At 44.4% G+C, this 26,473-nt stretch overlaps 2 protein-coding genes across 4 annotated transcripts in view; both read right to left on the bottom strand.

Moving 5' to 3' along the window:
- LOC122930744 (NACHT, LRR and PYD domains-containing protein 12-like) overlaps positions 1 to 15,680 on the bottom strand; it is a 170,488-nt gene extending 154,808 nt beyond the window's left edge. For 2 of the 3 annotated variants that reach the window (XM_044284318.1, XM_044284317.1), the window contains exons 1-2: positions 15,589 to 15,679; positions 13,427 to 13,513 (exon numbers count right to left, since the gene is read on the bottom strand). The gene's annotated coding sequence lies outside the window, so the exon portion shown is untranslated. Of the gene's footprint in view, positions 1 to 13,426; positions 13,514 to 15,588 lie in introns of all 3 variants that reach the window. The other variant, XM_044284316.1, reaches the window with a different exon arrangement.
- The window catches only part of LOC122930746, a 286,203-nt gene that overhangs the window by 15,300 nt on the left and 244,430 nt on the right, over positions 1 to 26,473 (bottom strand). The gene's annotated exons all lie outside the window — the stretch shown is intronic.

The raw sequence follows: 26,473 nt of genomic DNA, 5'->3' as shown, positions 1-26,473 counted from the left end.
GCCCTAGCTCTCTCCCTTACTGCTAAGCCTATGCAAAAATCTCAATGGTAGAAAATTGCATACCCTCGTTCCTCGACTGTATGACACCTGAACACCCTATAATAGTGAGGGGACACGACCACCGGCTCCCTATACTTAATACGGAGGGAGTCAGGGTCACCTGGGATCAATCCCACAGCAAAAAAAAGAAATAAAGAAACAGACTTATCTTGTGGATGCAGCAGTAACAGCTTCTAGCATCAGCACACTCCAGGAAGTTGTATAAACCGCAAGGTAAGGCAGTATGGGGAGGAGATATATAGGGAGGAAATCACTGCTATTAGATGACAGCTAGGAGAGGGAGGAGAGATGTCAAAATGAAAGCAAAACAAAAGAAGATCACGCAGAAGGTACTAAAGAACGTCTAACAGAACTTCTGAAAAGATCTGGTGGTGACATTATGTCTGAGCTGATGCAGGGACTCTGCAGGAAAATACAGGTGAATCATATCGTGGCCAGCCCTTACCACCCACAAATAAACAGCCTGTGTGAGCGCTTCAATGGGAAGTTGAAACAGATGCTAAAGACGTTTGTGGGGTTGCAAGGGAAGGACTGGGAGCGGTACCTGCCTCACTTACTATTTGCCTACAGAGAAGTCCCCCAGGAGGCAACCGGGTTTTTCGCCTTTCGAACTCCTGTATGGTAGACAAGTAAGAGACCCCCTAGACCTAATCTGAGAGTCTTGGGAAGGTAAGTTTGCTGTGGTAGACTATGTACTCAGGTTCCGAGACAAAATGGAGACACTTGTTGGTATGGTCAAAGAGAATATGGCGCAGGCCCAGAGTAAGCAGAAACAGTGGTATGACCGCACTGCTAGAGAGCGGATATACCAGGAGGGTGAAATGGTATATGTCCTGCTTCCTATGCGACAGAACAAACTGCAGGCTGCATGGGAGGGGCCATATCCAATTGTAAAGTGTCTGAACAAGGTGAATTATGTGGTGAGCCTTGGAGAAGGAGGTAGACGACTGAAAACATTTTATGTAAACATGCTTAAGGAGCATCATGAGAGAGCCCCACATGTCATGCCAGTCTGCAGTCTGCCTGAGAGAGAGGAGGCTGACCCCCTGCTAGACTTGCTGGCCGACGCTCGAAGGTTGGGAGCAGACTTAAACATCAACCCACAACTCTCGCCCCCAGCTTTTTGAAGTGCTGACCACTCACTACAAAACTTTTAGAGGAAAACCTGGGAGGACACACTTTGCAGTGCACCATGTGGACACAGGTACACATTCTCCCACCAAGCAGTCTGCCTACCGTGTCTCTTTAGAGGTTCAGGTAGACATCAGAAAGGAAATTGAAGAGATGTTGCAGTTAGGGGTCATTCAGAAATCCCACAGCGCCTGGGCCGCGCCGGTGGTTCTGGTCCCTAAGAAAGATCGGACAACCAGGTTCTGTGTGGATTATCGGAAACTGAATGCCATCACAACCTCTGATGCTTACCCCATGCCCAGGATCGATGAATTGTTAGATAAGTTGGCAGGCGCTGGCTACCTGACAATCATGGACCTGAGCAGGAGGTATTGGCAGATTCACCTGACCTCGGAGGCTCAGGAAAAGTCGGCCTTCATCACCCCTTTTCGGCTTATATGAATTTACGGTAATGCCGTTTGGGATGAAGAATGCGCCAGCCACCTTTCAGAGGCTTGTGAATGACTTGCTGGAAGGACTGGAAGGATGCGCTGTTGCCTATTTAGACGACATCGCAGTGTTCAGCCCCATGTGGGAGGAGCACCTAGTGCACCTGTCACAAGTGCTGGACAAACTTGCAGCGGCTGGACTGACGGTTAAGCCTAGCAAGTGCCACCTGGGTATGAATGAAGTACACTACTTAGGACACAGAGTAGGAGGAGGTACGCAGACACCTGAGACAGAGAAGGTGGAAGCAATCATGAAATGACCCACTCCTCTCACCAAGAAGTAGGTTATGTCTTTCTTGGGGACAGCCGGGTACTATATAAAGTTTATCCAGAACTATAGTGCCCTGGCCAAGCCTCTGACAGACTTGACCAAGAACAAGCTGCCCAGGATGGTGTCATGGATGCCTGAATGTGAGCAAGGTTTCCAGGCCTTGAAGGATGCACTAGGCAGTGCTCCTGTGCCTACTAGGACAGTGCCGCTTTGTCACCGCATTGTCGCTGCGCCTTTTTGTCAGAGTAGGTCCCACTCAAAGAGGCGACCTTGGCATGGTGAGTGAGCTTATGCCTTTTGATCAAAATGTACACTAATGCCTCTTGTACAGCATGCAGTATGGGGGGCTGTACACATTAATATAGTGCTGAGAAGCGAGTTAGATCAAAGGATAGCATTGTGGATGTGTGATCCAGTTCTGTTCTTCTCCCCCAGATAACCATTTGAATCTTTCTTCTTTATTACTGGTATCAGCACTCCTCCCATTCGGCACAGGTGGTTTTAATCACAGAAGTCTGCATATAAGTGGTCATTGACCTGTAGCTTCTGATAGCAATGGACATGTTGTGTTAGACAACTGTTCACATGGTGCAGTACTGCGTGGTGGCCTTTGTTTTTGTGGTGCTGTGCTGGTGGGTTGGTGGGACCCAGTGCCATGGGTGGCATTGTCATACAGCAGAGGTGCTGTTTGACTCCTGGGTCCCACCGTCTACTAGGGCAGTGCCGCTTTGTCACCGCATTGTCGCTGCGCCTTTTTGTCAGAGTAGGTAGGTCCCACTCAAAGAGGCGACCCTGGCGTGGTGTGGGCTTATGCCTTTTGATCAAAATGTACACTAATGCCTCTTGTACAGCATGCAGTATGGGGGGCTGTACACTTTAATATAGTGCTGAGAAGCGAGCTAGATCAAAGCATAGCATTGTGGATGTGCGATCCATTTCTGTTCTTCTCACCCAGATAATGATTATTGTAGTGAGCTCACTGTCTGCTGGGTCTGTACCGGTGTTCTAACAAAAATCCTTACTTCGTGAAAATACCTTACCCCTCGTGACTTCCGGGGGTGTGCACTTCAGTGCAAGTGCACTAGCAAGGCACAGGTAAGGTAAAATTACGGGGAGCGCTGACTCACGCTGACACCGCGTGTGCACCCTCAGGGGTAAGGAGATCTGACGGTCTTTTCTCCTTGCACGTGCGGATTGTGAAATCTACTTCTGCTCCCAGCACTATCAGCCATCCAGGGGGTGGGTGGTGGGCGTAGCATATTGGGGGGCAAAACCCTAACCCTAACCCTTGTAAAGGTAAGAAGATTTCACAATCCACGCGTGCGACGTGTGAGGTTAAGGAGAAAAGACCATCAGATCTCCTTACCCCTGAGGGCGCACGAGCAGTGTCCGTGAGTCAAAGTGTAACACCCCAGAGTTGTGTTACTACACTCCTCTACTCTGCTACTGTCTTGTAAGAGCTTTTATATTGACATCTGATATAATTTTGCTCATGTCTTCACAACTGCGCATTTAAAACTATATTAAATGTGAATTTCCTTGTAATTTACCATGTTCACCAGCAGGTGGCAGCAATGCGTTGGAAAGGAGCTAGTTTAAGTTTAGCATATCTAGGCTGGAATGGTTCATTCCAGCTTAGCATCCCCTCTGTGGAGGTGTGGACTGTTCCCACATCCTGCACTTGGGTGGAGAAGGGAAGTTAGATGCAGTGTAGCCCACCCCTTGCTAGGGGTAGGGTGTTGCGTGTGTTAGGAGCTCCCCGATATAGGAAACAAAGCCAGGATCTTGTCTCGGCTGAGACATTGATCACAACCCCCAGCCTGAGCCCTGCAGCCTCAGCTGGATGAAAAGACAGCAGACAATCTCCAGAATTATAGGACAACAGCATTCCCTGTGAGCCTATCTGTGAGTAAAGTCCAAAGACCTAGGAGAAGCCATATTCTTCCTCAGCTAGTCAGTCCCCATAAAGCAGAAGATATAAAGAAGTGCAGAAGCCGGCCCCTCTCTGTAATGGAGTTCTGCTACTGTAATGATGCTGGACTCATCAGGCAGTGAAGCAGCAGAGTGAAGACTGAAGGACAGGTCAGGTCATGTCCCCAAGAATTCAGCTGGTCAATAAGCAGAGCAGGGAACACAGCATCTCCCTGCTTATTGACCAGCTCGGTATCTTGGTAAGATACTAGACGAACCATTAAGCAACTAGACGAACCATTTTTTCCGCAGTGGCTTCTATATTTGATTCATTGGGATTTTTGGCCCCAGAAATCCTCAGAACAAAAGAAATACTGCAAGAATTATGCAGACAGAAGTTGGGATAGGATGAGCCCATACCTGAAAATGTGAGGCCAAGGTCGGAGAGTTGGATAAGAGACTTGCAAAACTTGAGAGAAGTTCGGATACCCAGATGTTCTGTACCTCATGATTTCGGAAAGTACAAGAAAATAGAACTTCATTATTTTTCAGATGCCAGTAGTTATGGTTATGGTCAGCGCTCCTACATCAGAGTAATAGGAGAAGAAAAGATACACTGTGCCCTGGTTATGGGGAAGGCCAGAGTTGCACCTACCAGTATTCAGACAATACCAAGACTTGAACTGAGAACAGCTGTAGTTTCAGCATCAGTAAGCAAGTTTCTGAGAGAAGAATTGGAATCGAAAATAGATGAAGAATATTTTTGCACATACTCACAAGTTGTCCTAGGATACATAAACAACGAAGACAGAAGATTCCATATCTTTGTCGCCAACAGTGTTGAGAAAATTCGGGAAATAACAAATCCGGAACATTGGCATCACATTGATACAAAGCATAACCCAGCAGATCATGCTTCAAGAGGCCTGAATGTAACAGAATTGAAAAATTCAAATTGGTTCACAGGCCCAGAGTTCCTTTGGGAAAAGGAAATCATGCCCAGTAAAGTTTACACAGAATTGTCTATGGGTGATCCAGAAGTAAAAGTTATACAAACACTGAGCACTGCGGTCAAGTTTCAAGATGACATACGGTTACTTAAAAGACTAGCCAGATGTTCAAAATGGAATACAGTCATAAAGTAGTAGCTTGAATTCAATGTTTGGCAAAGGGAATCATAAAGAAGGAATTGTTGAATGTAGAAGAAAGAATGAAAGCTGAAGAAACAGTCATAAGACTCATTCAACAGAGATTCTACAGTGAAGAGTTGAAGAGACTTCGTCAAGAACCTAAAAAGACTTTCAAACAACCACCCATTGTACAAGCTTAATCTTGTTCGGCAGGATGGTATACTGAAGGTGGGAGGGAGACTAGAAAATGCGTTGTTACCTAGCAGAGTGAAGCATCCAGCAATTCTACCCAAAAACTCTACCTTCACAAGATTGATTATTAATCAATACCGCAACATATCATTGCATCAAGGAAGAAGCTTTTCCCAAAGCTGTTTGAGTGAAGGTGGTTACTGGATAGTGAAAGGAAGCAAAGTTATAGCAAAGTATATAAGTAAATGTGTAGTCTGCAGAAAGGCACGTAGACCTACAGAAGAACAAAGAATGGCCATCACCACCATTTCTTTTAATGGATTGTTTTGGCACATTCATCATCAAACAGAACTGCAAGTAGTACAAGTGATATGGACTAATATTTACATGTCCAGCGTGAGTTCCAGAGCGATTCACCTAGAAATGTTAGAAGATATGTCTACTGACGCATTCATGAACGCCTTAAGATGTTTCATAGACAGAGGTACCAGAGAGGTACCGTCAGAGAGCTTAAATCTGACCAAGGATCTAATTTTGTCGGAGCAAAGAATGCATTGAAGAAATCTCTAAAAGAGATTGATAAAGAAAAAGTAACTGAGTTTTTGTTAGAGAAACAGTGTGATTTTCATATGAATGATCCACATTCAAGCCATCCAGGAGGAGCTTGGGAAAGACAAATCAGAACTGTGAGAAATATGTTAAGTTCAGTGTTGAAAAAGAACGCCGGAAGAATAGATGATGCTTCACTTAGGACCCTGTTCTATGAAGTAATGTCTATTGTTAACATTAGTCCACTTACAGATGATAACATCAACGACCCAACAAGTTTGGACCCTTTAACTCCCAACCATCTACTTCACCTTAAGTCTGATTACATACAGCCACCCCCTGGCAAGTTCACCAAAGATGATTTATATGCTCAAAGGAGATGGCGAAGAGTTCAATATCTATCAGAACAGATAGAGGAAAGAGTACTTAGCCAATCTTATGATAAGAAGTAAATGGCCAACATCTAGAAGAAATGTCCAAGTTAGTGACATAGTGTTAGTAAAAGAAGAAGATTTACCTAGAAGTCAATGAAAATCAGCCAAAGTTCTAGAAGTTTACAAGGATGAAGACAAACTAGTAAGAAGAGTGTTATTACAAATAGGAGACTCAAAACTTGGCAAAAAAGGAAAACGTCTCACTACTCCACTCAAGTTGGAACGTCCTATACAGAAGTTAGTTGTTCTACTTGAGAGTGATAAAAGACACTTGGAAGTTGAGAACCTGATTGAAAATTCCTCAAATTCATGTTCAAGTCCTACCACTAAGAACATAGAATTATAGATAATTTTGGTGTAAGTGTAACTAAAACCTGTCCTCGGTTGCTAGTATAGCCTTATATGTGTATACAGTTAAACCTGCTAATAAACTTAATACAGTTCCTATGTTTATGTGTTAAAGACAAAAGCAGAGTTATTTACAATTACTTCATGTTTTGTATGTCATATAACTGTTATATATTGTGTTCACAGAAGCAGAAAAAGATAATATGCCTTTAAAATTCATTTTGTAAGGTAAGCTCAGTGACATAGCAGAAACAACAGAAAGCATAGTGTTAATCTGTTGCTGCTGGGCAGAAGTCTAGACCAATCACAGCCAGCTTCTCACACAGCAAGAGTTTTCACCAATCACAGCCAGCCTCACACACAGCCTGTCTGGGAATTCTCCTAGCAGGAGCTGCTGGAATAATTACTCACCAGAGAGAGGAGCTGAACAGACACATAGTTCCAGTCAGAGTCGAGTTTTATGGGAACAAGAGGCCAAAATAGGTATTTAGAACAGTTATATAATGTTCAGGATTATGATGATGTACAGTCTTGTGTACACGCAGTCTTACCCTTCGGGCCTCGATGCACTTAGCTGACTAATTCAACAGGGAGGAAAAAAAGAAGGCATGACACTTTGCCATGGGCCACAAAGGCCTAGAGAATAAAGGCACCTATTCCAGAAACCAATTTCCTAGCACTTATCAAATGGAGAGTCAATAAAAAGGGGAGGAAGGTAGGGGGGTCTCAAGGTTCAAAGGGTTCGGACGAGATATAGAGAATGTGAAGAAAACTGTTTAATAAACGTGGGGAAAAAGTATCTTTAAAATAAAAGAACATTACCAACCGTGAATTTATAGACTAAGATTTAAGAAAACCCCCAAAATTATATAAACCAAATAAGTGTTATATAGTAAGATCAAACACCTGTTTGAAAAGTAAGGTTTTCAGTGCATGTCTGAATGAGAGAAGACTGGGAATCATTCTCAGGGCCAGAGGTAGGTGGTTCCAAAATCTGTCCCCTTGAGCCGAAAAAGGATCTACCTCCACGTCTGATCTTGTTAACTTGCGGGATGTTAAAATTCACAGAGTTACTAGACCTCAATGTCCTAAACGGGGCGTACCTGGTGAATTTATGTTGCAGGTACAAGGGCCCCACACCATGGAATACCCAATGCATGAAGCATCCAATCTTGAACATCACTCGTTGTTGGACGGGGAGCCAGTGCAAGGCATTAAGAGAGGGAGTGATATGCTCTCGGCGGGCAACATCCGTTAGGAGCCTTGCTGCGGCATTCTGCACAAGTTGAAGTCTATGCAAGTTTTTCTTAGGGAGTCCCATGTACAAGGCATATTGTTAGCATTGTGTTTAGAACTGTATACTGAACTAAATATATATGTGTTTACTTACAGTTACACCAATTGCAACAAATACAAATAGCAAATTCAAATTGCCGGCAAATACAAATTGCAAGCTACAAAATGCAAGCATACAATTGCAAGCATATAGTTACAGTATATAACTGCAGCTTGTCCTGTGTGTGGACGGTATGTGGTCAGGTATATGACCGGCTGTATAGTTACAGTATATAACCGCAGCTTGTCCTGTGTGTGGACAGTATGTGGTCAGGTATATGGCTGTATAGTTACAGTATATAACCGCAGCTTGTCCTGTGTGTGGACGGTATGTGGTCAGGTATATGACCGGCTGTATAGTTACAGTATATAACCGCAGCTTGTCCTGTGTGTGGACGGTATGTGGTGAGACAGTGACAGGTGTCACTCAGGTTGGAGGCAAGGAAGGGGTGGATAGTGCGGTCAACGCCCCTATAACACCACAGGTAAGACCAGCTGGATGTAGTCAGGCTGGCATAAAGCACCTCCCAGGGTGTCAGAAGGGGGGGGGAAGTGTGTTACCTGTAGACAGAGGACTGGAGGCTCTGTCTGTGTGGTCTCAGCTGGGCAAGGCTGAGGGACCACGAGGCTGGGAGATAGCCTGGAGTTGGGGGACGCAGCGACGCCTGGGAGGGTCGCAGGGCCATAGTCAGGCAGACTACTGAGCCCCAATCCCCCACAAGAAACAGTAAACTAGAGACAGTGGTCATACTGTGCTCTGTACAGCCAGTAGGCTCCGGGACATTGGCTGACAAAGCCGCACGAGTTCACAGGGGGTGAACTGTAACTTAGGTGAGTCAGGAAACTGTGTTAGTTAGAGCCTAGCCGGGCAAGTGCTTATTATTTTGTCATTTTGTTGTTGCTGGTGTTGCACAATAAATGCACTGTTTGGACATTATATCCGTGTCTGGTGAAGTAACCTCCCCCTTTTGTTTTTGTATGTGGGTATTTAAACCCCACCTTTGAATGTATATGCATGCTTGAAAAAAGCTAACAAGCAGCCGAAACGTTGCATCCGGAATAAATTCCACTTTTTGCACCTTTTTGGACGTGCTGTCTCCGTTTTTTTATTTTTCTGGATATCTACATGGTGAGGTAACCTGTGAGAATGACCCCCGGAGAAAAGCTAACCCCCCACAGTGGTCAGGTATATGGCTGTATAGTTACAGTATATAACCGCAGCTTGTCCTATATGTGGACGGTATGTGGTCAGGTATATGAATGGCTGTATAGTTACAGTATATAACCGCAGCTTGTCCTATGTGTGGACGGTATGTGGTCAGGTATATGACCGGCTGTATAGTTACAGTATATAACTGCAGCTTGTCCTATGTGTGTGGACGGTATGTGGTCAGGTATATGACCGGCTGTATAGCTACAGTATATAACCGTAGGCTTGTCCTGTGTGTGGACGGTATGTCATCATGTATATGGCTGTATAGTTACAGTATATAACCACAGCTTGTCCGGTGTGTGGACGGTATGTGGTCAGGTATATGACCGGCAGTATAGTTACAGTATATAACCGCAGCTTGTCCTGTGTGTGGACGGTATGTGGTCAGGTATATGGCTGTATAGTTACAGTATATAACCGCAGCTTGTCCTGTGTGTGGACGGTATGTGGTCAGGTATATGACTGGCTGTATAGTTACAGTATATAACTGCAGCTTGTCCTGTGTGTGGACGGTATGTGGTCAGGTATATGGCTGTATAGTTACAGTATATAACCGCAGCTTGTCCTGTGTGTGGACGGTATGTGGTCAGGTATATGAATGGCTGTATAGTTACAGTATATAACCGCAGCTTGTCCTGTGTGTGGACGGTATGTGGTCAGGTATATGGCTGGCTGTATAGTTACAGTATATAACTGCAGCTTGTCCTGTGTGTGGACGGTATGTGGTCAGGTATATGGCTGTATAGTTACAGTATATAACCGCAGCTTGTCCTGTGTATGGACTGTATGTAATCAGGTATATATCTGGCTGTATAGTTACAGTATATAACCGCAGCCGTGAGGGCTTACAATCTACATGGTATGGGAGAAGGACACAGTAGGTGCGGGTGAAGCTGGTCATGGCGGTATAGAGGCAGCAGGGTCATTGGTTGTAGGCTTGTCTGAAGAGGTGGGTTTTCAGGTTTCTTTTGAAGGATTCCACTGTAGGTGAGAGTCTGATATGTTGGGGTAGCGAGTTCCAGAGTGTGGGGGATGCACGGGAGAAATCTTGGAGTCGATTGTGGGAAGAGGCAATAAGAGAGGAGAGAAGGAGGTCTTGTGAGGATCGGAGAGTGCGTGTGGGGGTGTATTGGGAAAGTAGCTCAGAGATGTAGGGAAGGGACAGGTTATGGACGGCCTTGTATGTATTTGTTAGTACTTTGAAGTGAATTAGTTGGGCAATGGGGAGCCAGTGAAGGGATTGGCAGAGGGGAGAAGCAGAAGAGTAATAGGATGAGAGGTGGATTAGTCGGGCAGCAGAGTTGAGGATAGATTGGAGGGGTGCAAGAGTGCTAGATGGAAGGCCACAGAGGAGAATGTTGCAGTAGTCTAGGCAGGAGATAATGAGGGCATGTACAAGCATTTTCGCAGATTCAAAGTTAAGGAAAGCACGGATGCGGGAGATGTTTTTGAGTTAGAGGCGGCAGGTGGTGGAAAGGGCTTGGATGTGCGGTCGGAAGGAAAGGGCAGAATCCAAGGTCACTCCAAGGCAGCGGGCTTTGTTGACTGGGGAGTGTGTGCAGCCATTGATCATGATAGACAGGTCTGTTGGGGGGGTTGAACAAGATGGGGGAAAGATTATTAATTCTGTCTTATCCATGTTAAGTTTAAGAAAGCGAGAGGCAAAGAATGATGATATAGAAGATAGACATTGTGGGATTCTTGATAGTTAGGTGGTGATGTCTGGACCAGAGAGGTAGATTTGTGTGTCGTCAGCGTAGTAGTGATACTGAAAGTCATGGGACTTTATGAGCTGTCCCAGGCCAAAAGTGTAGATAGAGAAGAGCAGGGGTCCTAGGACAGAGCCTTGCGGGACACCAACAGAGAGGGAATGAGACGAGGAGGTGGTGCGGGAGTGGGAGACGCTAAACATCCGGTCTGTGAGGTATGATGTGATCCAGGAGAGGGCCAGGTCAGTGATGCCAAGAGATGAGAGTTTGCAACAGAAGGGAGTGGTCAACAGTGTCGAAGGCAGAGGACAGGTCAAGGAGAAGGAGGACAGAGTAATGGAGAAGGCAGAGGACAGGTCAAGGAGAAGGAGGACAGAGTATTGTTTCTTGGTTTTGGCTGTCAGTAGGTCATTGGTGACTTTGGTAAGGGCAGTCTCGGTCGAGTTGTGGGGTCGGAAGCCAGATTGTAGGCGGTCAAAGAGAGAGCAGGAGGAGAGGTGGGAGGACAGTTCTGAATGGACATGTTGTTCAAGTAGCTTTGAGGCATACGGAAGAAGTGATATGGGGCGATAACTGGACAATGAAGATGGGTCAAGTGAAGGCTTTTTGAGGATTCGTGTAATGGTAGCATGTTTAAAAGCAGAGGGGAAGACACCAGAGTAGTGATAGGTTGAAGAGATGAGTTAGGGCTGGAATAAACACTGTGGTGAGGTTAGGGATGAGGTGGGATGGGATTGGGTCAAGTGCATAGGTGGTCAGATGAGATTTGGAGAGTAGAGTGGAGAGTTTTTCTTATGTAATGGTGGAGAAGCGGGTTTTGGGAAAAGAGAACTGAGCAGTTGTGTAGAGGGTCTGTGGGGACTGTGCAGTAAATATTTGGCAAAGTCCTTAGCTGAGAAGAGAGGAGAGGGTGGGGGCGCTGGGGGGCGGAGAAGGGAGTTAAAAGTGCTAAAAAGTTGTTTAGGGCTGTGTGACAGGGAAGATATAAAAGATGAGAAGTAGGCCTGTTTTGCATCAGCGAGTGAGGATTTGAATATGAGGAGGGATTGCTTGTATGCAGTGAAATGATCTTTAGAATGGGATTTCTTCCATCGCCGCTCAGCAGCCCTGGAAGCTTGTCTGAGTTTTTTGGTCAGGTTGGTGTGCCAGGGTTGTCTGTTGATTTTCCGGATTTTGTTGTGTGTGAGGGGAACAACAGTGTCGAGAGCTGTACTTATTGTGGTGTTATATAGGGTGGTAGCAGCTTCTGGGTCTTGGAGGCAACAGATGGTAGAGAGTGGGAGAAGAGAGTCAGAAAGCAAGCAAAAGTCGAGATGTTTGAGGTTCCTGCGGGGGTGTGCTGGTGTGCGGACCGGGGGAGCAGTAGAAGAGACCAGTGAAGAGAAGGTGAGTAGGTTGTGGTCGGATAGGGAGAGAGGCGAATTAGAAAGGTTAAATAGGGAGCAGAGGTGGGTAAAGATCAGATCCAGAGTGCGACCATCTCTGTGGGTGGGAGCTGAGGACCACTGTGATAGGCCGAAGGAGGAAGAGAGCGACAGGAGTTTAGAGGCGGCCGAGTGGCAGGTGTCAATAGGGATGTTGAAGTCACCCATGATGATAGTGGGGATGTCAGCAGAAAGAAAGTGTAGTAACCAGGTGTTAAAGTGGTCAAAAAAGATGGTGGCTGGGCCTGGAGGGCTGTAAATGACTGCTACTTGAAGGTTGGGGGGAGAGTAGATGTGAACAGAGTGTACTTCAAATGAGGTGAGCGTAATGGAGGGTGGCAGTGGAGTTGGGATGTAGGAGCAGGTGTCTGATAGGAGAAGACCAACTCCTCCACCATGTTTGCAGCCGGGGCGGGGGGGTGAGTGAATTGAAATCCACTATAAGAGAGTGCAGCAGGGGAGGAGGTGTCTGAGAGCGTCAGCCATGTTTCTGTGAGACCCAGAAAGGAAAGGTTTTGAGAGATGAACAGTTCATGAATGTACGACAGTTTGTTACGGACAGAGCGCGCGTTCCATAATGCTCCTGCAAGAGGAGCCAAAGGGGCAGGGGTCAGAGGAATGGTAATTAGGTTTAAGGGGTTGCATGAATTTGTAGAAAGAGATTTGTAGTGGTACATGGAGGTGATGGTGGGGATTTGCTGAGGGGGTCCTGGATTTGGAGAGATATCACCAGCAGTAAGGAGAAGCAGAGAAAGTGTTAGTAGATGAGAATAAAGAGAGGGCTGAGGTGTCTGTGTGTGTTTGGAAAATAAGTGTTTTATGTTTGCAAACAGGTTTGTGCAAGTGGTCAGATGAGAAGGTAAGATGAAGGGAGACATGAATAGTTCCTTGCTGGGTGAATGGATGTGGGGGTATTTCAGGAGGTTGTGGAAAAGTAGGAGGAGTAAGAGCAAAAATGTAAACATTGTTAGCATTAACTATTTTTGTAATTACCTTCTGGTCCAATTCTGGTATAATTCAGTCTGTGCACTTGAGAGATGTTGCATGTTCAAAAGACCTAGGATCTTAGATTTATACCACTCAGTGTTCAATCAGGTGTGACCAAGAGGGTAGGGGGGCTACATATGTCCTAATCAAGGAGGACCAGATACAGGGGTGAAATAGTCAATGTAAACACATACTCAATAAATCCAGCAGGAAAAGAGACATTAATAGTTCAGACAAGACATACCAGGATTTAGAAGGAGAGATAAGAGGGATGGACAAGATCAGACTGTGGAAAAGCTGGGTGGAGCAGTAAGCTTCAGACAAGACATACCTGGAGATGAGAGAATTGGGTGATGGTCAGTAGGCAGTGATGACAAAGTGCATTCAATATCCATAATATTACATTCTGGTATAATTCAGTCTGTGCACTTAAAGGGGTTGTCCAGGTTCAGAGCTGAACCTGGACATCCCTCCATTTTCACCCCGGCAGCCCTCCTGAGCCTGGCATCGGAGCATCTCATGCTCCGATGCGCTCCCGTGCCCTGCGCTAGATCGCGCAGGGCACAGGCTCTTGTGTTTACAATAACACACTGCCGGGCGGTAACTTCCGCCCAGCAGTGTGTTCGGTGACGTCACCGGCTCTGAGGGGCGGGCTTTAGCTCTGCCCTAGCCGTTTTACTGGCTAGGGCAGAGCCAAATCCCGCCCATCAGTGCCGGTGACGTCACCGGGGTTCCTGTCAGCCCCATAGAGAGCCCCGGTACGTCACCGGAACTTAGAAAAATGCCTTTGCCCTGCGCCATTTAGCGCAGGGCAAAGGAGAGCATCGGAGCATGAACTGCTCCGATGCTCATGTCAGGGGGGCTGCCGGGGTGAAAATGGAGGGATGTCCAGGTTCAGCTCTGAACCTGGACAACCCCTTTAAGAGTTGCACTTGAGAGAGGTTGCATGTTATATATTTAGCTTCCTTACAGATTATTGAATGTAAAGAGTCAGTGTCTGAAGGAACATATTAGGAATATTTCTTTATAAAGTACAATAAATACATGAGCGCAATGCGGTGCAGGAAGCGTCTAATACGAGTGTAAAACACAATTTGACGTCCAGTCCAGAAATGTGTAAGTTTTGTGCTGCGGGTCCATAAAATTATAAAAAAGCAAGAGAATCCCCCGTATAGTAACATAATACAATAGCCGCGCTCTGATCGCTCGTTGTGTCGGATAATCTTCCTGAATACATGCGGCAGGTACGGCTATACCTTACCGCGCTTTACGTCCTGTGCGCTGCTGCCCACCTGCGGATTGGAGCGCTTGTGTTTAAACACAACTTCTCAGCTGCGGATGAGGCCGCGTACATGCGCCGTGCGCTCTTCCGTCTGCGCGGTGCTATATTGCGGGTAGTTGTGCAGTCCGTGGAGAGTGCGCTTGTTGGTGGTGGCAGCGTAATGTTTTTCTTGATAAGAGAAATACGATTTCTCTCAGAAGTTCGGTCTCTTGCTTAATAAAATGCAGTTCAGCTCTACGCGTTTCTGGGCTCCAGCCCCCTCCTCCGTAGCCAGAAAATAAGGGCTCATGCCCACGACCGTATGTATTTTGTGGCCTGCAAAATGTGAATCCGCAAAAAATACGGATGATGTCTGTGTGCATTCCGCATTTTATGGAACGTAACAGCTTGACCAGAACAGAACAGAACAGTCCTTGTCCGTTATGCGGATAATAATAGGACTTGTTCTATTTTTTTTGCGGAAGGGACATGCGGACATATGGAAACGGAATACACACAGAGTTATTTCCGTATTTTTTTTTGCAGCCCCATTGAAGTGAATGGTTCCACATACAGGCTTAAAAAAAAACTGAACGGACATGAAATGCGCTCATGTGCCCGAGTCCTAAGTCTGTAGGGACAGAAGCTGTTGCCTATTTATAAGGAAAACAATTCCTGGACTGGCGTCCATAAAAACCAGAACTGGATTGTATGTAGCAACACAATTACAAATGGAGTTGTGACAGCTTGTCCTATATGTGGTGGGTATGTGGTCAGGTATTTGACCGGCTTTATAGTTACTGTATATAATAAATAATAATAATAATAACAACATTTATTTATATAGCGCCACCATATTCCGCAGCCCTTTACAAATTCATAGGGTTCATGCACAAAACAAATGTAACTGGCTAATATGCAACTGAAACACCAGGGGTCAGGGCCCTGCTCGCAAGAGCTTACAATCTATATATACCACACCTTGTTCTCTGTGTCACACCCTGGATTTTCTTCAGTCAGTATTGACTCCCTGAACCTGACCTAGAAGTGGATCTTCCTGGAAGTCTGTGACCCCTCATATCAGGGAGCAGTGAGACCCCCACCATAACACAAGAGACCCTGAATATAAGGGATGAATGTCTTACCTGAAAGCCGTACGCAGCTTGTAGAAGAACCAGATCTCCGGAGAAGAGGAAAGGCCGAGTGCAGAGGAGGGAGGAGAAACCGCCCCAAGTTAGTTTCACTTTCAGTTCTGCTGATATTAACCCTATAGGGTGTGAATGATATTTAGCTTCCTTACAGATTATTGAATGTAAAGAGTCAGTGTCTGAAGGAACATATTAGGAATATTTCTTTATAAAGTACAATAAATACATGAGCGCAATGCGGTGCAGGAAGCGTCTAATACAAGTGTAAAACACAATTTGCTGTCCAGAAATGTGTACGTTTTGTGCTGCGGGTCCATAAAATCATAAAAAAGCAAGAGAATCCCCCGTATAGTAACATAATACAATAGCCGCGCTCTGATCGCTCGTAGTGTCGGATAATCTTCCTGAATACATGCGGCAGGTACGGCTATACCTTACCGCGCTTTACGTCCTGTGCGCTGCTGCCCACCTGCAGATGGGAGCGCTTGTGTTTAATTACAACTTCTCCGCTGCGGATGGGGCCGCGTGCATGCGCCGTGGCGCTCTTCCGTCTGCGCGGTGCTATATTGCGGGTAGTTGTGCAGTTCGTGGAGAGTGCGCTTGTTGGTGGTGGCAGCGTAATGTTTTTCTTGATAAGAAAAATACAATTTTTCTCAGAAGTTCGAGCTCTTGCTTAATAAAATGCAGTTCAGCTCTACGCGTTTCTGGGCCCCAGCCCCCTCCTCAGTAGCCATAAAATAAGGGCTCATGCACACGACCGTATGTATTTTGTGGCCCACAAAATGTGAATCCGCAAAAAATATGGATGATGTCCGTGTGCATTCCGCATTTTATGGAACGTAACAGCTTGGCCAGAACAGAACAGTCCTGTCCTTGTCCGTTATGCGGATAATAATAGGACTTGTTATATTTACTTTTTGCAGAAGGGTCATGCGGACATATGTCCTGTGTGTGGACGGTATGTGGTCAGGTATATGACCGGCTGTATAGTTACAGTATATAACCGCAGCTTGTCCTATGTGTGGACGGTATGTGGTCAGGTATATGACTGTATAGTTACAGTATATAACCGCAGCTTGTCCTGTGTGTGGACGGTATGTGGTCAGGTATATGTCTGGCTGTATAGTTACAGTATATAACCGCAGCTTGTCCTGTGTGTGGACGGTATGTGGTCAGGTATATGACCGGCTGTATAGTTACAGTATATAACCGCAGCTTGTCCTATGTGTGGGCGGTATGTGGTCAGGTATATGACTGGCTGTATAGTTACAGTATATAACCGCAGCTTGTCCTGTGTGTGGACAGTATATGGTCAGGTATATGGCTGTATAGTTACAGTATATAACCGCAGCTTGTCCTGTGTGTGGTCAGGTATATGACTGGCTGTATAGTTACAGTATATAACCGCAGCTTGTCCTGTGTGTGGACGGTATGTGGTCAGGTATATGGCTGTATAGTTACAGTATATAACCGCAGCTTGTCCTATGTGTGGACGGTATGTGGTCAGGTATATGGCTGTATAGTTACAGTATATAACCGCAGCTTGTCCTATGTGTGGACGGTATGTGGTCAGGTATATGACTGGCTGTATAGTTACAGTATATAACCGCAGCTTGTCCTGTGTGTGGACGGTATGTGGTCAGGTATATGACTGGCTGTATAGTTACAGTATATAACCGCAGCTTGTCCTGTGTGTGGACAGTATGTGGTCAGGTATATGGCTGTATAGTTACAGTATATAACCGCAGCTTGTCCTGTGTGTGGACGGTATGTGGTCAGGTATATGACTGACTGTATAGTTACAGTATATAACCGCAGCTTGTCCTGTGTGTGGACGGTATGTGGTCAGGTATATGGCTGTATAGTTACAGTATATAACCTCAGCTTGTCCTGTGTGTGGACGGTATGTGGTCAGGTATATGACCGGCTGTATAGTTACAGTATATAACCGCAGCTTGTCCTGTGTGTGGACGGTATGTGGTCAGGTATATGACTGACTGTATAGTTACAGTATATAACCGCAGCTTGTCCTGTATGTGGACTGTATGTGGTCAGGTATATGACTGACTGTATAGTTACAGTATATAACCGCAGCTTGTCCTGTGTGTGGACGGTATGTGGTCAGGTATATGACTGACTGTATAGTTACAGTATATAACCGCAGCTTGTCCTGTATGTGGACGGTATGTGGTCAGGTATATGACTGACTGTATAGTTACAGTATATAACCGCAGCTTGTCCTGTATGTGGATGGCATTTGGTCAGTTACAGTCAGATCCATAAATATTGGGACATAGACACAATTCTAACATTTTTGGCTCTATACACCACCACATCGGATTTGAAATGAAACAAACAAGATGTGCTTTATCTGCAGACTGTCAGCTTTAATTTGAGGGCATTTACATCCACATCAGGTGAACGGTGCAGGAATCACAGCAGTTTGCATATGTGCCTCCCACTTGTTAAGGGACCAAAAGTAATGGGACAGAATAATAATCATAAATCAAACTTTCACTTTTTAATACCTGGTTTCAAATCCTTTGCAGTGAAATACAGCCTGAAGTCTGGAACGCATAGACATCACCAGACCCTGGGTTTCATCCCTGGTGATGCTCTGCCAGGCCTCTACTGCAACTGTCTTCAGTTCCTGCTTGTTCTTGGGGCATTTTCCTTAAGTTTTGTCTTCAGCAAGTGAAATGCAGCTCAATCGGATTCAGGTCCGGTGATTGACTTGGCCATTGCAGAACATTCCAATTCTTTCCCTTAACCTCTTAAGGACACATGACGTACCGGTCATGTATAGATCCAATTACAGCCGCCCGGCGGGCGGTGATCGAAGCCCGGTGCCTGCTCAAATCATTGAGCAGGCACCTTGGCTAAATGCGCCGGGGGGGTCCTGTGATCCCCCCATGTCGGCAAACCGCGGGTCAATTCAGACCTGCGGTTTGCTGCGTTTCCGGGTTATTCGGGTCTCTGGGGACCCGATAACCCGGAACAGGATGGTGATCGGTGGTGTGATAATACACCACCAATTACCATCCTGCAATCCTGAGAGGTGATGGTGACATCATCTCTCAGGATCGCCTCTGATTGGTAGGTGGGCAGGCGGCGGGAGGTTCAAACCCTAGCAGCGCACCTCTCCTCCTCCACGTGTCGGATCTCAGCCAGCACCCAACATCTGTCCAGGCATCACCCCATCTGTGCCCAGCACCCGATCTGTGCCCCAGCACCCCCAAGCTGTTTAATCAGGTACATAGGGAAAGACTAGGGAAAGGTTGGGTTAGGCAGGGGTAATAAAGGAAAAGTTAGTGGAAGTAAAAAAAAAAAGTTTCTGATTGCATTACCCTAAATCGCGCGTCTGACCCTAGACCACCCCAGGGGTGCTGCAGCTTGTGTGCGTACGCTGACTGTGGCCGGCACTCTTAGCGTCCGGCCACTGTTAGCGCATCACACACCCCACCGCTGATCAACTTCGGACGGTTGATCAGCGGTTCTGAATTTCTTTTATTTTTATTTTTTTTCCCCTTTTTTTAGTTAGTCTTTTTTTTTCTGTTAGTTTTAGGGATAAGTACGCGAACACCCGTGCCCCCACACACACGCACACTGAATAAAGTTTTCCACGCACGCACACACACGCACACACAAACTCCCCTATGGCCCGCCGGATGTTTTCGGCTGAGGAGGCATACGCCCAGCACGCCTCCGAGTCCGAGAGTCCCAGTGAGGACAAGGATAACCCCACTTTCCTGTTGTCATCCGCGTCTTCCTCATCATCTAGCGATGATGATGAGCCCCCAAGGCGGCGAAGACGCCGCCAGGCGGAGCAAGGGGACTGCCATGATAGGGAACCTGTGGCCCACCCTAGTACGAGCAGCTCTGGGGCTCATACTAGTTTTCCAGCCAACCAGTTAAATCCACCGGAGCCCCCTGCCGGTGAACTTGTCTAGTGTACCCCAGAGCGATTTGATCCCGTGATTCCTGATTTTGTAGGCCTAACCGGAATCCAGATTTCCACAGTGGGCTTCACTGAATATGACTTTAGTCATTTTTTCAGTGACCAACTGGTAAATCTGATGGTGGAGCAGACAAACCTGTACGCCCAACAGTTTGTTGCTCAACACCCGGGCTACTTTTTGGCTAGGCCCGGTGGCTGGACGCCGGTCAGTGCAACCGAGATGAGGACATTTTGGGGCCTCGTGTTGCATATGGGCCTAGTCAAGAAACCTAGTGTCAGGCATTACTGGAGTGGGGACATCCTCTACCAGATCCCACTTTACAGTACAGCCATGACACGCTCTGGGTTTGAGGCCACCCGGAAATGCCTGCGAGGTGATCCTGCCTATGACCGCCTGTACAAAATCAGGCCAGTCATTGATCACTTTGGGGCCAAATTTGTACAGGCCTATGTACCTGGAAGGGAGTTCGCGGTTGATGAGTCTCTCATTGCGTTCAAGCAGAGACTCATTTTCCGCCAGTATGTTCCCTCGAAGCGGGCGAGGTATGGCGTGAAGCTGTGCAAACTTTGTGAGAGTACCTCAGGGTACACTTACAAGTTTTGTGTGTACGAGGGGGGAGATTCCCGTATTCAACCCCCAGAATGTCCCCCCACTCTGGGTGTTAGCGGGAAACTTGTGTGGGACCTTATGCACCTACTGCTAGATAAAGGTTACCACCTGTACGTGGATAACTTTTATACTAGTATCCCCTTGTTCCAATCTCTCGCCGCCAGATCCACGTCCGCTTGTGGGACAGTGCGGAAAAATCTACGCAGCCTCTCTGCCCACCCCCTCCAGGTACCTATCCCCAGGGGTGAGACCTGTGCCCTTACCACTGGAAACCTGTTGCTGGGCAGCTATAAGGACAAGAGGGATGTCCTTGTACTGTCCACAATTCATGGTAACGGCATCACCCCATCCCTGTGCGAGGTACTGCGGCAACGGTCCTCAAGCCCGATTGTATCGTCGACTACAATCGGTATATGGGAGGAGTTGATCTCTCTGATCATGTCCTCAAGTCATATAACTCCATGCGCAAAACCCGTGCATGGTACTAAAATGTTGCGGTCTACTTGGTGCAGGTTGCCTTGTACAACTCTTTTGTGCTGTCCCGGAGCGCTGGCAACACAGGGACATTCCTCCAGTTCTATGAGGCAGTCCTCAAGGCCCTGATCTTTTCGGACCGGGAAAGAGCAGGCCGGAGTACCTCGGGAACTGGAGGCGCCCGAATCGTCCCTGGCCAACACTTTCCAGGTGTGGTCCCCCATACTCGAAAGAAGGGATGGACCCAAAAAAGGTGCAGAGTGTGTCACAGGAGAGGGATACGGAAGGACACCACTAGTCAATGTGACACGTGCCCCGATCATCCAGGCCTCTGCATTATTGGTTGCTTCAGGGAGTACCACACTTCCATGGCGTACTAAATTTATATCCCAATTTAGCCACTGATAATCGGATAAAAAATTGGTTCTCAGACTTGAGACACTTAAAACCCCCCCAAAAAAATTCTAAAATATTATTTTGTAAAACTAAAATAAATGAAAAAAATAGACTTATTAGGTATCACTGCGTCCATAAGAATCTGCTCTATAAAAATACCCTCCCCAACCCCTCAGATGAACACGGTAAAAAAAATGTATTTTTTGTCAACTTATAGCACAGAAATTGTAATAGCAAGCGATCAAAAACTCATATGCCCCCTAAAATAGCGTCAATAAAACCGTCCTCTCATCCCACAAAAAATGAGCCCCTACATAAGATAATTGGCAAAAAAAAAAAAAGACTCAGACTATGGAGATACTAAAATGTTTTTTTTTCTTTATAAAAAGATAATATAGTGTAAAACATAAATAAATAAAAAGTAGACATATTACATATTAGGTATCGCCATGTTCGTAAGAATCTGCTCTATAAAAATACCCCCCCAACCCCTCAGATGAACACGGTAAAAAAATATTAAAAAAACGTTAAAAAAAAGGTATTATTTTGTCACCTTACATCACAAAAATTGTAATAGCAAGCGACCAAAAAGTCATATGTCCCCCAAAATAACACCAATAAAACCGTCCTCTCATCCCCCAAAAAATGAGCCCCTACATTAGATAATCGGCAAAAAAAAAATAAAGACTCTTTATAAAAAGATAATATAGTGCAATACATAAATAAATAAAAAGTAGACATATTAGGTATCGCTGCATCCGTAAGAATCTGCCCCATAAAAATACCCCCCCCCCCAACCCCTCAGATGAACACGGTAAAAATGTTAAAAATTTAAACGGTGCCAAAAAAGCTATTTTTTGGCAACATTTCCATGTTAATCCATTTTTTTTCCACTAACAAAGCAAGGGTTAACAGCCAAACAAAACTTTATATTTATTACCCTCATACTGCAGTTTACAGAAACACCCCATATGTGGTCGTAAACTACTGTATGACCAAACGGCAGGACGCAGAAGTAAAGGAATGCCGTATGGTTTCTGGAAGGCAGGTTTTGATGGCCTTTTTTTTGCCACATGTCCCCCTGATGCACCCCTAGAGTAAAAACTCCATGAAAGCGACCCCATCTAAGAAACTACATTCCTCAAAATATTCAAAACTGATTCTAATGTAATATAGATAAACCAAAAATAATATGTACCCTAAAAATAGTCCCAACAAAACTGCCACCTTATCCCGTAGTTTCCAAAACGGGGTCACTTTTATGGAGTTTCTACTCTAGGGGTGCATCAGGGGGGCTTCAAATGGGACATGGTGTAAATAAACCAGTCCAGCAAAATCTGCCTTCCAAAAACCACACGGCGCACCTTTCCCTCTACGCCCTACTGTGTGCCCGTACAGTAGTTTACGGCCACATATGGGGTGTTTCTGCAAACTACAGTTTCGGGGCAATAAATACAGCATTTTGTTTGGCTGTTAACCCTTGATTTGTTACTGGAAAAAATTGATTAAAATGGAAAATTTGCAAAAAAAATGTAATTCTCAAATTTCATCCCCATTTGCCAATAACTATTGTGCAACCCCTAAAGGGTTAACAAAGTTTGTACAATCAGTATTGAATACCTTGAGGGGTGTAGTTTCTTAGATGGGGTCACTTTTATGGAGTTTCTACTCTAGGGGTGCATCAGGGGGGTTTCAAATGGGACATGGTGTAAATAAACCAGTCCAGCAAAATCTGCCTTCCAAAAACCACACAGCGCACCTTTCCCTCTACGCCCTACTGTGTGCCCGTACAGTAGTTTACGGCCACATATGGGGTGTTTCTGCAAACTACAGAATCGGGGCAATAAATATTGAGTTTTGTTTGGCTGTTAACTCTTGCTTTGTTACTGAAAAAAATGGATTAAAATGGAAAATGTGCAAAAAAATTTAAATTATGAAATTGTATCTCCATATGCCATTAACTCTTGTAGAACACCTAAAGGGTTAACAACGTTTGTAAAATCAGTTTTGAATAGCTTGAGAGGTGTAGTTTCTAAAATGGGGTCATTATTGGGTGGTTTCTATTATGTAAGCCGCACAGAGTGACTTCAGACCTGAACTGGTCCCTAAAAATTGGGTTTTTGAAAATTTCTGAAAAATTTCAAGATTTGCTTCTAAATTTCTAAGCCTTGTAACATTCCCGAAATATAAAATATCATTCCCAAAATGATCCAAACATGAAGTAGACATATAGGGAATGTAAAATAATAACTATGTTTTGAGGTATTACTATGTATTATATGAGTAGAGAAATTGAAACTTGGAAATTTGCTATTTTTTACAAATTTTTGCTAAATTATGTATTTTTTTTATAAATAAAAATGCATTTTTTTTTTTAACTTCATTTTACCAGTGTCATGAAGTATAATACATTCTCAGAATGGCCTGGATAAGTCAAATCATTTTAAAGTTATCACCACTTAAAGTGACACTGGTCAGATTTGCAAAAAATAGCCTGGTCCTTAAGGTGAAATAAGGCTGTGTCCTAAAGGGGTTAAATAACTCTTTGGTTGCTTTTGCAGGATGCTTTGGGCCATTGTCCATCTGCACTGTGAAGCGCCGTCAAACGAGTTCTGAAGCATTTGGCTAAATATGAGCAGATAATATTGCCCGAAACACTTCAGAATTCATCCTGCTGTTTTTGTCAGCAGTCACATCATCAATAAATACAAAAGAAGCAGTTCCATTGGCAGCGATACATGCCCACGCCATGACACTACCACCACCATGCTTCACTGATGAGGTGTAGTGTTGAGCGCGAATATTCGAATATCAAATTTTTTTCGCGAATATCGGCACTTCGCTAATTCGCGAATATTTCGAATATAGTGATATAAATTTGAAATTTCGAATATTCTTTTTTTTTTTTTTTTTTTTTTTATATTTTTTTCTTTCCCACTTCCCTAAAGTTGTTCTTACCTGTCCTTTGGATTCCTGGCTTCCCGGCTGCTCCAGTCAGTGCCCGTTGCCGCTTCTGCCGACTTGCGTGCTCATGGAGCGTCCCCATCACCATGGGAACGTCTCCATATACTAGAATGTACTGTCGGATTTGAGAATTACGTTGAAATCGCAATTCGATTATTTCAAGTTATAATAATCGAATTTCGATTTTAACTTAGTAATGCTATATTCCATATTCGTTAATTCTAGCCTAATATGGAATATAGCAGGTCCAAGCTGAAATCGAAATTCGATTATTATAACTTGAATTAATCGAATTGCGATTTCAACTTGGACCTGGTTTAGCGAATATGACGAATATATTCGTTATATTCCACAAAACGAATATGGCGAATGTATTCATTATATTCCACAAAACGAAGATAACGAAATATTCTCCATCTTCGTTTTAGCTACCTATTCATCAACTTCGCTAATTCTAGCAATCATATAGGAAAGTTTACTATAGAGACAGCTAAGTTTAATTCGCTATGCGATTATATTACTGCTTTTTTTTAAAAAAACAAATGGCATAATTATAATACCTGATAATTATTATAATTATTCTATTTATAAAAAAAAAGCAAAGTAATATAATCGCATAGCGAATTAAACTTAAGCTGTCTCTATAGTCAACTTTCCTATATGATTGCTAGAATTAGCGAAGTTGATGAATAGTTAGCTAAAACGAAGATGCAGAATACTTCGTTATCTTCGTTTTGTGGAATATGACGAATACATTCGTTATCTTCGTTTTGTGGAATATAACGAATATATTCGTCATATTCGCTAATTCTACCAAGCCATTGAAGCCAACCATAGTAAACCAGGTCCAAGTTGAAATCGCCATGCGATTAATATAACTCGAAGTAATCGCATGGCGATTTCAACTTCGTAATGCTATACAGTTGTGTCAACGCTAGCGCTCCCTCTTTTCGCATATCGTTACTGCCGAAGCGCGAGTTCTCATCCTTCGCTATGAATGAAACGAACACTGTACCTACAATACACAACAAAGCCAGCACATGGCAGTGTTAACCTAAACTAGGTCATTCCATTCCTCCGCTCTCACACTCCTTCATCCAGCATAGGGCTGCTTCCCCAGGCTGTCAATCCAAGTCACCTCCCCCTCCTAAACCTACTATCCACAGCAAAGACAAAGACTTATATACTACCGGCACATACTGCAGCGCAGTGTCCGGCTCCACGTCTCACTCTGCCGATTCGGCTGTGTGCAGAGCAGTAGTTATGATTGCGATATTATGCCCCAGTTGTATATTCAGATTGTTACACCAGGGTGGAGGGGGGGGGGGGGGGAGAGCTTGGACATAATATCGCTATCATAACTACTGCTCTGCACGCAGCCAAATCGGCAGAGTGAGACAAAAATTTGCATAGAAAGATAGCCTAATCCCTAATTAAACAAATAAAAATACATACAGTACAAATATATATTACTGCATATGGTGTTACTTTACTTTATGAATAAAATGAATAATTTATATACATGTATATGTGCGTGTATATAAATATATATTATAATTATTATTATTTATATTATAATATAACTTGCAATATATTTTTATATTTGTAAAAAATGCATTGCTAGTTATCAATAATATCAGTATTTACATTTCTATGCAGTCATAGTGGAACTATGTATATACACAATATACTGCTGCACTGGATATAAATATAACATAAAAAACTTCTGGGGACTTAAGCTTATATTAGCAAATGTATATCAAATGAACTTTACTGAGGCTCTGAATAAGGTTGCACCCCATCCCCCCTCCCCCTACAGGCAGTCTGTGAATGAGATTGCACGCTATCTTTCCACACACTGATGCCCTGCCCTCCATTCACTGAAAGCCCGTAGACAAAAGGAACTCCCTGTTTGGGGGAAGGGGGGTATTGTCTGCAGGCTGAAAGTGCAGGTTATTTTCTGGCTGGAGACCCTTTCACTGCGCTTCTGGTGGAGTACGTGTTTATTAACTAAAACCAGGACAATAGCTAAAATAATGACCAGCAATAAAAAATAGCAATACATATAAATAAGTGATAGATCCAGGAGCATACACAAACAAATACATTAATATCCCATAAATACTGTAGGTCCTTCACTAACTGCCTGCTGTCTCTGTTATATGGCAAATTCCATTAAAAGATCGAAGCGCTGACATTGATAGTTACCAACTACTGACACCTTGTCTATACTGCAACACATTGCTGTGAACTTTGATACATTATATATATATTCTCTATTCTCCTATTCTATGCTGCTACAATTATATTAGAATATGGAAGTGTCTTATTCCCCTCTGTGAATTGGAACACTATCTAACTCTGCTACATAAACTATGATATTTATGGGACATTAATTTATTTGTTGGTGTATGCTCCTGGATCTATCACTATTTTAAATTTATTGCTATTTTTTATTTATTGCTATATTTTATTGCTGG

This window comes from Bufo gargarizans, chromosome 3 (assembly GCF_014858855.1).
Source record: "Bufo gargarizans isolate SCDJY-AF-19 chromosome 3, ASM1485885v1, whole genome shotgun sequence".
Taxonomy (NCBI): Eukaryota; Metazoa; Chordata; class Amphibia; order Anura; family Bufonidae; genus Bufo; species Bufo gargarizans.
This window is presented reverse-complemented; position numbering and strand designations above follow the sequence as displayed.